The 17,472-nt window shown below is 42.4% G+C and overlaps 1 long non-coding RNA gene across 1 annotated transcript; it reads left to right on the top strand.

Moving 5' to 3' along the window:
- Positions 1–388: 388 nt before the first annotated feature.
- Positions 389–16,818, top strand: LOC133501319 (uncharacterized). The gene is made up of 4 exons (XR_009795155.1): positions 389–515; positions 620–701; positions 14,496–14,652; positions 14,722–16,818. It is a non-coding gene; the product is annotated as an uncharacterized LOC133501319 (long non-coding RNA).
- The last annotated feature ends 654 nt before the right edge of the window (positions 16,819–17,472 follow it).

Raw genomic sequence — 17,472 nt, 5'->3', positions numbered from 1 at the left:
GACGGTTTCTCTTCCCTGTAAAACATCTGGATCAAATGATACCAGAGCGAGCCGACAAAAAAGCCACTGCACAGTATTATTAATCTTGATTGGAATCCCATTTCAAAACTTAATAGAATTGCAAATGGTTTAGACAACACAAGTATGTGCATATGTGGCACATTGTGTTTGGAGTGAAATGGCTAATACATTAAAAACATGTACACTTATAAACATGATTGTTTTTGGCCCGCCAATACACAACACACATGAGATTTTTTTGAAATACTTTACCCCTTAAATTCAACTCTTGTGTGACTAGACGTGTATAATATTTGCCTCGTTTGAGTGTGTTCGTTCTTATAGTAACAGCGATTCACCAGTGGTGGGCGCTGTGTTGCAGCCGCCGGTCGACGCTGCCCAGGCCATTCGCAGAAGAAGCTGCAGTACGGTGAAACTTATCGCGTGAAAACTGCTCGCTTAACGGATGCCATTTGTGTGCTGCGACCTACACGTGGATTCTGTGCTGTTTACAGGTAAGATACACGGGAGTGGAGGGTCGTTGTTGCGTTTGAGATGTATTGCTGTCGAACTTGTATTGCATTTCGATGTTTTGACACGTTAATTGAACATGATAAAGCCCGCGTTAAAAAGAACCATGGGAGAGGAAAAGAGTGTGGAACTTCCCGTTGCTTCACAATAAGAGCGACAGATCGGCACGAGTGAGTGATTTATTATTATTATTATTTTTTTTTTGTATGTATTATTTTCGATGTTTAACTTGTCATATTTGATTTCTGGATGTTCTTGCACGCCGGAATTAGAATAGAACTCACTTAATTAAAATTTTTTTTACAAGAGTTTTGTTCAATACATTTGTTAGCTTACATGCTGCGTGATTCACAGAGGAAGCTGCAGTACAGTGTTAGCGGATACTATTTATGTGCAGTGAGCTCAACGTGTATTCTGTGCTGTTTACAGAAATAAAATGAACAACTTTAAAATGCTGCACAAAGAATTGGGTGACTCCATTCTTTAGAGTTTTGAGGATTGAAATGTGGTCAAGGAAGCACGGTGCATCAGCTGGTAAAGCGTTGGCCTCACAGTTCTGAGGTCCCGGGTTCAATCCCAGACTCGCCTGTGTGGAGTTTGCATGTTTCTCCGGGCATTCCAGTTTCGTCCCACATTCCAAAAACATGCAACATTAATTGGACACTCTAAATTGCCCCTAGGTGTGATTGTGAGTGCGGCTGTTGGTCTCGATGTGCCCTGCGATTGGCTGGCGACCAGTTCAGGGTGTCACCCGCCTCCTGCCCGTTGACAGCCGGGATAGGCTCCAGCACTCCCCGCAACCCTCGTGAGGATAAGCGGTGAAGAACATGGATGGATGGATGGAAATGTGGTTAAAACAAGAATGCAGCGGAGTGTTCATTTTGTTGTTGAAAAATTGTTGTTAGGCATAGTCAATGTTTTGTTTTTTTTTCATCTGGGAATGATGGAAGGAAATGTGTTGACATGTTCGTCAACAAATAAAAATGCAAACATCCGCCAAAGAAGAGATCCAATCAGAGCTGATGTTGTTTGAAGAGGTGGGAGGAGTTTACTTGCAAAAACCAATCAGAACGACAAGGAAAGGAAGTTCGGTAGCTGCTTGGGCCTTGTGCCTGGCAATAATGTACGCACTGGCTTTAGGAAGCCTTTTCTTGTCATGTTAAATTGTTTTTCAGAAACATGATCAAATTTGGAGAGAGGTTTACAACACAGGCATCCTAAATCCACGCACGGGTGAGGATTTTAAGTCATTAAAACGTGAAAGTAAGGAATTTTCAAAAGTGAAGAGAAAATGACGATCACACAATTGCGTTTACACAATTACACAAATAACAAAAACTAAAAAAATCATGACCAAACTAAATGACATTACAAAATTTGTCGACAAAATGAACACCGGTGCTGCGGACCCCTCTCTGTCGCCACCGGCGAGCTGCTGAAGGGGTCCCAGGTGGTATCGCGGCGTGCGGCGAGTGCCTGGTCAGCGTGAATATATATCGTGATGCACAATTCGCCAAACGCTAGTTTGTTGGCACACCGAATAGAGAAGCGAGCTGAGCTCGGACGGGTGGGACGTGTCGCTCAGGGGGCCTATTTTGAGCTCGTCAATAGTAACGGCTGCGACCACCATCGTTGGCAATGGTCAATGCAAACTTTGCTGTTTCATCCTCCACATTTACGAAAAAAACTAATGCATACATCGTTGAGTTTTGTTGTAAAACACAACATAAAATGTACGTGGCTCTGCAGCGACCGACACTCGCTCGCCTGCGTGTTGTCGTGTTTGCCGTTCAGCTGAGTTTAGTCGGCATGTAACAGCCATGAAATGGGCAGGTAGAATCTTGGAAAATAAGAAATAAAATTATAAAAAATAAAGGGCACTGTCAGCAATTTCAAATCATGTCCTTTGCGAGCAGTTTCGCTGTTTAAAGGCTTTTGTATTCAAATACAAAACCATATCCATGTGAACCTTAACCATGACGCTGTCACTTTTTTTTTTTAACCTGTTCTATTTATTAAGAAGTATAAAAAAAAAAGAATTTTGACGCAAGTGTAGCATTAAGATTATTCTCGAGACGTCACTGAGTTGCTTTCATCAATGGGACACGCACCGTTTTGGGTTTGCTTTGTATTCAGGCAGAACTAATACTACAGGGAAAAATGTATTTATGTGGTGATGTCAAAGCGGGGCTCCTCTAGGGTTGGCCTGAGGCTCGAGCAGCAGACAACTGGACGGGCAGTCCCAGGCTGCAACCGCCGCTCGCATATTCGAGCAGAAAACACGCCACGGACGCCGGGCCACTTGCAAATGTCACAGAACTTTAGGTCGGTGACCTTTTCAGTGTGAGCACAGTAAGTCGGGGATTGGCGGGACATAAACTCGCACTGAAAATGTATCTTTCTATTTTCAGACTTTCAATATGTTTATTTTCATTTCATCTTTCTAGATAAAACAACAGATATGTCCATTTCCTCAATTGATCGGAGACTCTTTGTGTCTTTCACCCCAATGTGCCCCGCGATTGACTGGCAGCGATGGTCGTGCAGTGCGTGCATCCCCGTTGTTGTGCGGATTTTTACACCGGCAGAGTTGGCCGTGAGGTCATAGGGACTCTCTGGCTCCCGTTGTATTCCTGGTGAGGAGAGGTAAGGACGACGGGGGCTAGTCTAGAGTTTCAAGACCGTCTCGTGTTTTTCTCTCACGTCAGGTTGCATCGCTCGGCTGCCATTTGATACGTCCGTCCAAGTAGACGTATTCATTACAAACAACTTGTGTGCCTTCTTGCACCTCCAACAAGAATCCAAAACTACGTCGTTAGATTATTTTTCTCTCATTGTAAGATTTGAGGGGAAAATAATTAAATCCTGAGACATTTGGGTGTAAATATAGCATCTGCTAGCCAATTAAAGGAGGCATAAGAAACATGAGAATCAAGTTATAAATGTAAAGGGAAATAAACTTCTCTGTTTAAGGGTATGAAATAACGATTGCTTTTTATTCACAATAAATGCATTGTGGGATATTTTTTTCTTTTTTTTGACAATACAACTATGATTTTTGAAAATTAATATGATTCACTACAATGACACTCATTAGGGCAGTAGATCAACAACGAGGCTGAACCATCCAAATAACAATATTGCTCTGTGAAATTTTAAGTCAGTGCTATTTTTCCCATTATTAGTCCCCACCAATTTGAGAATTTTGCCGTTAGGAATTTGGGGAAATCTTAAAAAAACTTTTTTTTTTTTTTTTTCAGAATCCTGCTAATTAAATATCTTTCTCAGCATAAGATGATGGTACACATTTTTTTTTTTTTTCGGTTTATCACGGAGGAGCATATGTTCATGAATGTAAAATGAATGCAAATATCTCCTGGTTTCCTGGAATGTTTTATATGTGTTTATTATTTTTATTGTCCAACACACGAGGGAGACAATAGAACTGCACAAGCAGGTCAACTCGGTGAGTCACGGCCGGGCGAAAAGGCCTTAAAGAGGACATTTTCTCTCCCTTGCACACTTCCAACGTGAAAAGTGCATTTGTGCATATCTATGCATGGTTGGTCAGCCATATAGATGCTCATCTATGTCTTTCATCAACTTGACAGCATTTTTTTCTCGCCCTCGAGATAACATTTATTATAAGTGTAAGCAATACATATTGGCGCCGAGCGCGTTTGTGGCACATCCCCGCACATTGTAATCACAGCTGTCCACACTTAAGTATCCTCCATGATCTACCGACTCAATTTTTATTCAGCGGAAGGCGCTGGAAGTCAGTTAAGAGCAGAATGCAGAGAAGCCATAATTCATAAACTGCGAAGGAACTAAATGAAATTTCCGAAGGTGTGCTTTGATAGATGCTGTAAATGATTTGTCGACTAACTTCAAAGATTTTAGGTTACCTGCGCAGTCTAATCATAAAGGAAACCAATAAAAAAATATAGATTAAAAAGAAATTAAATAGCTGCTCTTGGGTTGAAACCTCTTGTCTCCAAATTTGGTCAATTTTCATATTTTGTCACAAATCAATGGTATTTGTCAGTGCACTCGTGAGGCTTTTGAACACTTTCTTAGACGATGAAATGTTAGTTGCTTAATTTGTTTGTTTTCAGAGTTTCCTGAAATGTGGCGGTTGCGGTCACAGATGCGAGGTTTCCCCCCACCGCTTCAGACCCAACGTCACAATGGATGGATGTTGTTTCATAATATATGCAGGGGCTTAATAAGTGCACTGCCTATTTTACTTCCATCCATCCATCCATCCATCCATTTTCTTTTGCCGCTTATCCTCACGAGGGTCGCGGGGAGTGCCGGAGCCTATCCCAGCTGTCAACGGGCAGGAGGCGAGGTCCACCCTGAATCGGTTGCCAGCCAATCGCAGGGCACATAGACTGACAATCACACCTAGGGACAATTTAGAGTATCCAATTAATGATTGATTAACGATGTTTTTGGGATGTGGGAGGAAACCGGAGAAAAGCCACGCAGGCACGGGGAGAACCGTGCAAACTCCACACAGACGGGGCAGGGATCGTACCCGGGTCCTCAGAACTGTGAGCCTATTTTACTTATTACGCATGAAAACAGTTTGACACTTGATTTCTAAAGGACAATTTAAGTCTGAATTCTAATATATAAAATTAAAGCTGATTGTCTATAACTAAACCAGCGCAATGGAGTCATCGTTCCTTTGTATTTCTGGGATATGTAAATCTGCGCATCAGAGAGTTCAACCACGCTTTTTGTGGGGAAAAAAAAATGAAAGAAAAAAAGAATGTATTCACGAAATTGTTTTATTAATTATGTTTAAGATAATACGTGTGATTTGACTCCTTTTGATGAAATAATGATATCTCATGAGAGGAAGCAGGCTTTTTAGTTGATCATGAAATGAGCTTTTCCACCACGCAAAGTGCTGCTGCATCTTGGGAGTCTACATTGTGTTGTTTTCTGAGCTCATATTCTCATCTCCCCACGGGGTGAGCCATTGTTGCCCCCAGCATTATGCTAATATTTATTTTGTTTTTTTTATTACCTTTGCGTTTACAGCAAGTATGCCGGGGGTCAAATGAGAGTCACTTACGAATGCGATCCCGTTACATATTTCCTCTTTGCTGCTTACTTTCACAAGAAATCGTATCTTTAAGAAATCATTTGCGATTATGCGTTCCACTTTGCTATTGTAGCTGTCTCTGCAGGATTACTATAAACCCCATCAGAAACGAGGCACGTAACTCTCCGGTTTTTTGTTATTTTTACAATCCCGTTTTCTCACAGAATTGTCGGTCGGGTTCTTGAAACGGCGCCTAATTGTCATGAGGGTTTTTCCTAAACATTTCCTTGGTTGGCGAGGGCAGGGTTGCCAGGTTTGCCACGCCAGCACGCCATATGGCTTGCGGCGCCACGGGGCTCTCAAGTGGCCCTCGTTGCATATCGGCCTAGTGACTTTCGATTACCTCGCAGTGGCAGCTCCTTCCCCGAGCTGCCACTGCTTCTGGCAGCTTATAATAAAGATGCCTCTTTCACGGTGTGAGCTGCTCTCTTATGGCCGGGAAAAAAAAAGCCTGCATATATTACAGAATATGGATGTAATAGTCTCAACCCCTCATGTAAAATTCGCAGTCATCACAGAGCATTAAGAGCAGACTGAAGTTGAGCGAGGCTGGGCGGTTACTGACTCGATGAAATGTGAGGATTAATGGGTATTTATATTTCATTATGTTTTTATACCGACCACGGAATCACGTATCGCTCTACGGGAGTTAGCGCAACATATGTCAGCTCCCATCTACTTGCGGATATGATTCAATTGGACTATAAACGTGCTCATCAAATTCCATCCAGGTCTAATATACGTCGAGAAATATCACCAGCACAATGAAGCCGTTGGTGCATTCATGAGTTAGCTGCATGCAATGCATGTTTGTGGTCATTTGCAAGTGAGTGACAATTTGACGAAGTGAAGCTAATCACCCTAAGATGACCTCCTTCTTTTCCTTTCGGCTTGTCCCGTTAGGGGTCGCCACGGCGTGTCATCTTTTTCCACCTAAGCCTGTCTCGTGCATCCTCCTCTCTAACACCAACTGTCCTCATGCCCTCCTTCACAACATCCATCAACCTTTTCTTTGGCCTTCCTCTCTTTCGCTCTCTTCCTTGGTAGCTCCATCCTCGTCACCCTTCTACCAACATACTCACTCTCTCGCCTCTGGACATGTCCAAACCATCCGAGTCTGCTCTCTCCAACCTTGTCAGCAAAACATCCCACTTTGGCTGTCCCTCTAACGAGCTCATTTCTAATCCTATCCAACCTGCTCAGTCCAAGCGAGACCCTCAACATCTTCATTTCTGCTACCTCCAGTTCTGCTTCCTGTCGTTTCTTCAGTGCCACCATCTCTAATCCGCACATCACCTCACCACTGGTTTGTAAACTTTGTCCTTCATCCTATCGGAGACTCTTCTGTCACATAGAACACCAGACACCTTCCGTCTACTGTTCCAACCCGCTTGGACCCGTTTCTTCACTTCCTTACCACAGTCTCCATTGCTCTGTATTGTTGACCGCAACTATTTGAATTTCTTCTCCCTGGAGCTTCACTCTTCCCCCACCGCCCCTCTGATTTATGCACATATTCTGTTTGACTTCAGATAATCTTCATTCCTCTCCTTTCCAGTGCGTGCCCTTAGATGACCTAAAACTGTTTATGTAGTCTTTGTTTCATCAGCGTCATTTCCAAGCGGCACCTTTCTGACCAATGTTGGTCACAAACAAAAAGTTTGTGTCAAAATCCGTCTGCTTGTGGATTTTGTTTTCTTACAGCTTTAGTTCGGCTTCATGTAACTTCACATGCTCTTCTGCAGTCCCCACCTGATTTCGTGTGACTACCAATAATTTCCCTCCAGACCCTCGTGCCTTGTTGTCTTGTCAGTTTGATTGCATTTAGTTCCTGGGCCCTCCCCAAAAAGAATTCTGTGACCTGAGACACGCTTCAAACAACTGGGCACATCTCCCGACATCTCAACCTGATGTAAGAGAGTGATTTATTCCTTTTGTGTTTATTATTTATATTTTTTGGGAGGGGACTTTGCTCAATTAGTATTTAGATTTTATCATGAACATTTTTTTTTTTTAAACAAATTGATTGTGCTTCTCCCGCTTCCCTACATTTGGGTCCACCTCTTGGAGGAACACCAACTCCATGAAAACTCTTTGAACCTTGTGATCAAGTGAACAACAAACAGTGAGGACAGTGTGCCTCATTGTCAACGCCATTTCCGTTTTGTATGCGCGTTTTCTTCTCTTCCTCAAAGTGTCACACTACACTTGGCTCCGGTGGTCTTGGCAGTAATCGACACAGGCCTGAAAAACGCATCCCATATTGCCTGTTTTGTCCAGGACTAAATAATGAATTAGGAACCCCTCCAAATGCAGTTGTGTCGCTCTTTGTCGTCTCTAACGACGCATGCACGCGCAGACGCAGGCGGGCGTACGTCGTTTACAACTGCATGTACGATGATTTACCACCCCCACATCGAACACACACACAAAAAAAAGTAGCTTTCTTCAAGGACCTTTTCTCTCTCTCTCTCTCTCTCTCTCTCTCTCTCTCTCTCTCTCTCTCTCTCTCTCTCTCTCTCTCTCTCTCTCTGCTACAGACGAGATCTGCTCAGCCTCCAACATCAAGGTGAACATTTGTGTCCCATTTGCTGATCACTGATCAATAATTCAGAGCCCCTCTCATCTTGAAGGGTCTCAGCCTACCTAAAGCATATGGCAGCTGAGTGTGTGCGTGTGTGCGTGTGTGCGCGTGTGTGTGTGTGTGTGTGTGTGTGTGGTGCCTTGTCGCAAATCTTTTTTTATCTGCTGTTCTTGCCACGTAAGCCAGTATGTTCTGACGGGCCGAACCATTTCAAGTAGCGTCTTACGCAATTTAAGTTGTGTCTGAGAGCTTTACTCCCCATCCCGCAGTCATTTTGCTTTTCGATGTTAAAACGTCTAATGTCAGTTATTACAGCTAATCCCATCATTTTTGCGCATATGCTGACACGTTGCGTGGTTGTCCGTTGACTTGGCACCAGTCATTCGTGTTATTTTTCCTTTGAGTAAATTATCTTGTTGATGTCATTACACGTCATGTTTTGTATTCCTTTTACAATCAAAAGTTTATTTGGCTTTTTCAGAAAATTAATTTCTCACGTAGCATGTATTTTTTGTGAAAAATTGGAATAACACTGACTAACAACTATGGGATAGTAGAACTTTCCACTTTTTTTCCTGAACAGTCATCTACGAAAAAATATGTTCATAGTTTGATGTGAAAAATATCATGTCATTCAGTAGTTATACAGGAAATATTTCATGATAGTTTTTTTTCATTTGCCTGTTTTATTTTTCCAATATCAAAATGATGTTACTTTCAACTGATTCTTTCTTCTTTTCTCGAAAAAGAAGTTCATCCGAGCAAGCATATGATTTTTATTTACTATTTTTTATTTTTTTTGATGAAGACTTTCAGCTGCTTTTGTTGGGAAAAAAAAAAGTTAATCCGAGCAAGTATCTGATTTTTATTCCCTTTTTTTTTTTTTTTTTTTTTTTTTTTTTTTTGATGAAGACTTTCAGCCGCCTTTGTTGACTTTGTCAGACGCGGGCGTGGACACAACTGTGTTAGTTGTGCATGTATCTGTGTGTAAGCATGTCTTTGCGGTTGAAGGATGACTTGCCAAGATCAAGCAGCGCGCGTGATAAATCGCCAGCGACGGTGCCGTCGTTTCTTGGGATGTCCAGCTGTGACCCTGCGGGTCCCTCTTGGCATGACAGCGCTTGCTCTTTGTCCCGATAAACAATGCACAATGCAGCGAAAGCCTCGGCAACAATGCGACTCGGAGTCGAGTATTCACGGAAAATATTCAAATACAAACCGAGAGATCCGATGTTTTATAAGGCTCTTAATTACTAGATAATAAGCGATTGGTCCTGACTGATCTTCTCCTTAGATGACTGCCTGAGAGTAAATCAGTTGCAGGATTGAGAAGCAGATCATAAATAAGCGACAAACTGTAGCGTGCAATGAGTAAATTATGGTAAACTGCAGAGAATGAGAGGAAGTGACAGTGAGGGAGAAATTGAAATGAGGAAGGGGACAGGGGGACGGCCCTCCTATCAGGAGCGTCGTTCCGTTTGGCCCGGGACTGTAATTAGATCTGGCAGCCACCCCATAATGATAAACGCCGGGATGATGAATGGAAATGCAAATGTGTGTGAAGTAGCTGCAGCCATCGAAAGGGGGAATGGCATTAACACTTTCCTCTTGTCAAATCCATCATAGTCAAGAGTGACTCGCTGCGTTCTTCGCATCCTCCTCGGCGCCGCACGGACACTTTACGGGTTAAAGAGGTGGCGGCGGCCAACTGACGTCAGTGCGTTCACTTTAAACCGGGTGACATTTTCAGCCTTGTTTCATGACAAGTCCAATTATATCTGAGAGAGAGAGCGAGAGAACTTGTAAACAGACTGTTTAAGTGGGAAAATATGCAGGGCTACTCTGTAACTAATAATATTTGTATATTTGGGGGGTGGAGGGAGAATAATTCTAACTACACTAATACTCTATTTTTTTCCAAAGCTCTAAAAAAAAAAAGCTTGAGGTATGTGTGTGTAGGGGGGGGGGATTCCTTTTACAACTAAACCAGAACACAAGGTCAGACGTAGCTGGCATTGTGAACAACTGCTGTATTTGGGAATTGACTATATTTGCAGACTCGTGAAATTAATTTCTTTCAATACAGTCTCCGCATCAGATTTTTGATTAGCAATTGTATTGAATATATGCCACAGATTTAAACATTTAATATAATGCGAGACTTTTTCTGTCCCAATAAGGTTTATAGCAGAATATTATAATTTATTTGCTTATGTATTGTATGATTTTTAGCTTTTTTTTTGTTTCCTCTTTGTTTTTGTTACTGTTACACCAAAAAAAATTGGATGTGTGTTTAACACGTTATTAAATATAATACATTGAAATGGATTAATTTGACTTTATTCTACATCCAGCTAAACTCAACACATAAACATATTAATTGCCACAAGGAGGTGCTGGGGGCTGTAAAAAGAGAAGCAAACAGTGATGGTTTTTTTTTTTTTTTTTAATTTATTTATTTAATTTTTTTCCCCCTTTTTCAAACTGAGGTTGAATGAGCCAAAGCAGCTTTGTCTGACACCTTGATGTAAATTATTGAGTAGGCAAGGGGTGGTGACGAGATGAAGGCATGACATTAGTGCTTGCTGTTGTTGTTGCTCCTGTTCAGCGTGGCTTAACGTTGTCCTGGGATGGCAGGTGTCACTTCGAGCACACGCCAAAGGAAGTCTTTCCGAGTCCATCCATGCAAAAGTACATTCGATCAAAACATTCATCGATGGTTTCTCTTCCGTCGTCAGTCTTCCGTCGAGGTACACACTACGCTAACGTAATTCTTAGTCTGCAAACAATAGAAAATGCAAGATTTCTCTCCATCTAGAAACAGTGAGAAATGAGTAGAACCTCCTTGAAAATCAATTATATATATACATGAATTATCGGGTTTTATGAGTAAGCACTGCGCTACATAAGTCTGAGAAGTTTGCAAGACCGTGGCACCTGCCCGCTTACCTCCTCCTCTTTCTTTCCCTTTTTTTTGTCTTTCTTGACCCCGACACTGAACCCAAATGTGGTGGGGACACTAATCAAATCCCCCATTAAAAATGGAGTGGATCAAAAGTTCAACAGACTCTTGTTGCTGTAAAAATTGTCTTTTGAACCAGCAGGTATGAACTCTGGCCACATTTGTGTATTAGTACTCAGTTACAATGATGGCAATACATATACCGCTTTGTCAAAGCTGAATTAGAGTCCAGTGGATATCTGACGGCGTACGTATAAATAATTTGGTGGGTGACTCTGCTTACCATTATCTGTCGGTGACTAAGAGGTCATCTGTACATCTAGTAGGGGAGTGGATCAGTATTACCCAACTTGAACCCTGACAATATTGGGAATAGGTAACCAAACATATACCTTGATAGTGTCGATTAAAACTGTGGAAAGAAAAGGACAAAGGACCAAAAAGTGACCTGAAAGTATTTCTTTGACCTCGCCTTCATTTCTTTAAGAATTAGACTGCACAGTACATACATCTTGAAATAATCGCACATGAGTCATCTTTGGAAAAGCTATTTATTTTCGTTTCACATATAGTTGGTAAAATGTTGTCATATTTATTTAGCAGACAAATTCAGGACAGATTTGTTTTGTTTTGTTTGCATTCCTCCGCTTTTACTTGTCATTCTAATTTCTATTCCATACACGTTTTATAACCGCAGTCCAACAGAAGAAACGTTTTTTCAGAGGAGAAATTCTATTAGCTGTCAAGGATGGCAGCTGTCAACGTGCTAGCAGAGGCTAGCGGAAGACATATGAAGCCATATTCCCCACGTGCTACCTCTGTTAGAGGCTAAGGGCTTGTCTTTTGAAACAGCCTGCTTGTGTCTCTCTGTCAGGTATAATATGAACAGAACTGACAAGGTCTACAGCGCAGCCTTTTCGTTTAGCTGTCCGGCTTTCACGCGTGTGTACAGTATGTGGAGTGTGTGTGTGTGTGTGTGTGTGTGATCTTGGTGGAAGGTGAAACATTTCTGACACAGCAGAGAGTAAAGAGGCATGCACTCAGCGCACTGCCAAACAGCCTTTGTCGTGTTTGTGCTCCACAACAAAATATCTCCCAAAGATTTTCTGATGGATTTGCTCTTACATCTTTCATGGAGCGATGCCCAATGAGGTTTGAGGCGCTGTGTCCTAAGGACATAGCCTGAAGCTAAACACTCTCTTTCTGTAGTTGGTCGCGGCTGCGTTACAATGCTTTTCGTTGTTTGTCTGGCATGCTCGGCCCCAGAAGAACGCTCTGTAATGGAATGAGCTCGGATCCGAAAAGGCCCAAGAGTTGACGTGGACAAACAGTCGCGGACGTTAAAGCGACATGAAAGACCATTTGTCAATTTCAATATCGGTCCGTGTAGCGATTACCGTGACCGCTGTTGTTTGTTCGTCGCGTGTGACATATGCAGACATGTTGCGATGTGACTTTGAGCCCACGGAAATGTTGACTTGGCTCAATGTGCTGCTAGATGAGACAAAGGACCCCAAACATTAACCAAAAAAAAAAAAAAAAAAAAGCGTCAAAATATTTCCCTTGGGGGAAATTACGTGAATAAATGAAAAACTATTAATTAGCTGCTGCTTCTAAGTCACACTTCAAACCATTGATGCAAAGAGAATACAAAGCCATCAAATTATTCCTACATTTCATTCATTTTTTTTTTTACCATAAAACATAATTCTATCGAGCACACTGAGAAAAACAGTGACCTATGTTTCCCTCAGCTTTTCAACAAAACTAACAATGTAAAGCATGCATTCGTGTCGTGATCGTGTTGTAATTTCATTCTTGGTTCTTTTCCCGGCTTCACAATGTGCTTGTCGTGTCGCTGCGTCCATCTTTCCTCCCCTTTTTCATCACCTCTCTCCATCCAATTGCATCTTGTCCACGTGTGCCTCGTTGTCTCAACATTCTGTTTAAATAAGGTTCCAGGGGCGTTGCTCAGCGTGAAGCACGACCTGGGCACAGGCCCCCTACTAAGACAATAGTGGGGGGCTCCCCAGACTAAGCTCAGAACAATGACTCTGCTTTTGGAGTCATTTCCTGTAAATCTCCACAGAAAACAAACGCTGTATGTAGACGATATTCTGTGATTGAAACATGTCCGACCACAGGGACATAAAAGACAAGAACAGCTCCAGTTACAGTTTGGTCTGCTTAATCCTGGTACGCCATCTTTGCAAGATGATCACTTTTAAATAAAATCAAGATGCCGAGAAAGGGGAAAAAAAACTCTCACAACATTCGACACCGTTTCCCTTTTCTGACTCAATTCAATGTTATGCATTTGTTAACCAGGTGGGTGTTGGCTTGAAAAGGAAAAAATTGAGACTTTTGAGGGGGAGTGATTGGCGGCAAAATTTCATCAAATGACCAATCACACTGACATCCCCGAAAGCCATCGCATTGAATCAAGATAAGATGGACTGTTCGAGGAGCCCAGAGGTTTCTATCCCTGATGTTTATCACACTTTTTCTGTCACTGCTCTTCTTTGTTTCTCTATTTTTTTGCATTTGCTCATTCACTGGACACAAGGTATCCTGATAGTAAGATATTTCTGTATTGTAGTTACATATATAAAAAGAAACTAAAGATATATTTATTCTATTTGATTTCATGTGTGTGCAAAACTCCTCCGCCGGAATTGGATCACTTGTTGTTCAGCTCGTTCTAGTCCTTCACAAAGTTGAATGGAAACTCGTTGCGTACTTTTGCCGCGACAGTGACAAAAAGATATCACAAACTTGAAAAGACACCTGGGACATTATGTCTGCCGTATGACGGCGGATGTCCTTGGGGGAGAAGAAAATGTCTGCTTCTGAAAACTGGAAAATACAAAATGTATCCCGTAAGACCTGATTGCGCCGTACAGTGAATTAATTGAGTGTGTTTTTAGTGCTGTTTCTGGGCCGGGGCTCCTGGCTGACTGCTGGGAGTCTCATAAAGCTCACAGTATGATGACCAACTGAGCAGTAAATTAATTAATCATCATTTTATGCCTCATCAAGCGCATTGCCCGCTCATCTCCACGGGAGCCCGTCCCAATTAGCAAACAGTGGAGATAATGGTTTGTTTTAGCTGCAGTATAACTGCGAGTAGAACAGAAGAACACACACAGACACACAAATAAACGGTCAAATCGCAAAGTCACACTTAAGATGTGTCTTTGTGTTTTTATTGTTGTTTTACGTGAGCGAGACGGAGGCAGTATAAACAAGGGCCGGCGTCTGACAAGCTAATAAATATGTCATCTGTCTGTGTCGAAAAGACAGCAGGACTGCAGACCTGTGAGGGAATCGCAGGCCAAGATGGGGGGAGAAGGCACAGAGGGACGGAGGACGCCTCCCCAGCAACATTTTTCATGACCTCCCTCAAACTGAGGACAGACAATTGAGATAGCCAAGGGAGGGAGGAATTTGTAAACGGTAAACTTCTTTTTCTTCAAAAGTTATACGCATCCACAACATTCAGATGAGCTGCCTCGCTTTCACCAGGCTAAAATCAAGCAGAAGAAGGTGATCCAGAACATTCTCATCATGCAAAACAGGACCCATCACACCACTATGTGAAGACTCATCCATGGGGATACTCCAGGCACGCATGAAAGCAGGCGTCGCTCGTTCCGGCTGATGCGAGGGAAAGGTTCATTTTTTTATAAAAAAAAAAAAAAGCCCGATTGTCACTACACATTTTAGTAATGGCTGACAGAAAGGCAGACAAGATGTCATTGCGGCAGCGCAGCCAGGAGGACGCCAGCAGCCACGCCAGGGGCATGGACGAAGGGATGGATAAGCAGATGTTGTTCATCACCCAAGGGTGATGGGGGTTGCTCGTGCGGAGCTAGAAAAAGATTGCCAATGAGCGAACGTGCAGACGAGTACACGTGTTGGTGTGCGCGAGTTCACGCTACCGTGGTTGCGTCGGCGGGGACGGGCACACCCACAACCGAGCGGGAGCCCCCGCGAGCGGCGGCTTGCAAGGTGGGCCAAGACAACAAAGGTAACCTTGTCCAAAGAAGTCTGGACAGTCACGTTAGTGGAGGAGCACCTTGCGATGTGCTGTGTCATCACTTGTCTTTGCAGCTGAAAATGCAATAGTGCGAGATCCATTAGTACCCAAATAGGTGGCTATCCTCACAAGGGTCGCAGAAGTGCCAGAGTTTATCCCAGCTAACATGGGCCGAAAAGCTGACTACAACCTGAGCTGGGCACCAGTCAGTTGCAGGGCAAACGTCGACACCATCACTGAGCAGGAATCGGTCGTTCCCTATTTTTGTAATCTCGCTAAATATTCTTTCTCCTATCAAACACAGATTGTTGAAACCATCGCTGTTGGTCGGTCGGGATCAATCAGGCTTTGGCTGGAAGTCGTACCCGTCAAATGATTTGGACGGGTAGTCTCCTGTAATGAGCGTACCAAAACGGATTTGTCGTCATCTCAAGTGCATCAAAGTGAATTTCGAAAACATCTTCACGTTTTCTAAAGCGCCACTTTGGAAAGACCTTTATCAAAAGCAGCACATCAAGAAAGTGATTCAAACCCACGTTTACCGAACATCATGAGGCAGCTTCAAAACAAAAACAAACAAAAAAAAATAAAAATTGGCAGCCAACACCACTAATTGGGCACTTTTGATTTTAAAGAGCTTCATTTAAGCTTCTCTCACATTTCCCGGCTGACAGATTTCCGCATCCTGGTCATCTTCAAACGGCAAGAGATACATATATTGAACTATGAAGAAGTGGAAAAAAAATGTATCTTCACCATCTGTGCTTATCTTTCTATCAAATATCCTGTGGCAGTTCTTGGCTGTAAAGTGCGTTCAGGGGGGGAAGGTTATCAAATTGTGGGTGCGAGGAAATGTACGACACTGTCCAACTAGTCTTTGCAAAGATCGCGGTCTGATTTTCTCTCACTTTCTCAAAGCAGTACGGATATACCCAAAGAATTATTAATGTGTCAGTCGCAAACGATCTGGTTCTTTGATCCGGTTCTTTGAAGTGAACTTACTTTCAATCTGTTGGTTTTTCCTCATCTTTTTTTATTCTGTTGAAGCCACATACAATTAGTCAAGATGGGGGGTTGTGTGTCCACACAAAGGCGAAGGCGGATGGGGGAGGTTACACACTCCTCCAAACCGTGAGCAAACAAACAGGACCGAGGGAGAGGAAAGAGTGCCAGAGAGGAATGTTTGAGAATGAGCGAGTCCAAAGACGATGGGGCTGTTTTTGTATCGATACGCTAAAAATGTTGGGCAACCCAAGTCCCGAAACAACTAGGTTTGTCCACTGATGGAATCCATCCATCTATTCACCCATCCATCCATCTTCTTCCGCTTTTCCGGGTCCGGTCTCAAGCGCAGTAGTGGGTTTATCAGGAATACCCAGACTTCCCTTTTCCCCAGCCACTTCATTCACCTCTTCAAGAGGGATTCTCGAGGCGTTCCCGATAATAAGAAGTATTTTCCAAAGGAAGTTGTTTTTTTAATTTTTCTCAAAAGCAAGTTCGTTTTTTTTTTTTTTTTTTTTTTATGATTTTACAAGGGTCCAGGCTCCTGCAACCTTTGGAAACACTCTTTGGTTTTGTTTGATCACACGCGATCACGCGAGCTTTCTGCCTGAGAGGATTCGTTTGTAGGTTGGTGAGGGTACAGGATCTTCCTGTGTGGTGTGCTGTGCTGTGGTGTGTTGAGATTATCGGAGCTGTTAAATGGCTGATGTGTGATCTCGATGTGTGGGATCTTTCACAGATGGAAATCTTTTAAGATTTGAAAAATCGAAATTTGAAAAAACGCATCAACGAATGGATGTGTGAAATTTGGACAGTGCAATTGGCAGGCTTCACAAACAACCTGCTTTCAGCAAACTGCTTTCTCTTTACTTCAGTTCAGGCAGAAAATTTCACTCCGTGTTTGTGGCATGGTGAGTATATGGAATAAAATCAAGCATATTGCAAATAATATGGCTTATTAATTATTACAGTGATTCATTTTACACATAATTCTCCATTTAAGCATCAACAATAATTGAGCATCTGAAATTCCCATCACAAAATGGCCACGTAATCAAACAACAAGCTCAAACTCACAAGTAATGGAATTATTGTTCCGTTCTGTTGGATTTTTTTTTTTTTTTTTGGTTGATTTGTTTGGAGGATTATTAAATAAATAACAAAAAAAATTTAAAAATAGCTACAATATTTTTTTCAGTCTACCCTTTAATGGAGCACAATTGTTTTTTTATGTG

Source organism: Syngnathoides biaculeatus, chromosome 5 (assembly GCF_019802595.1).
Source record: "Syngnathoides biaculeatus isolate LvHL_M chromosome 5, ASM1980259v1, whole genome shotgun sequence".
NCBI lineage: Eukaryota > Metazoa > Chordata > Actinopteri > Syngnathiformes > Syngnathidae > Syngnathoides > Syngnathoides biaculeatus.
The sequence above is the reverse complement of the archived record's forward strand: the minus strand, read 5'-3'. Positions and strand labels throughout refer to the sequence as shown.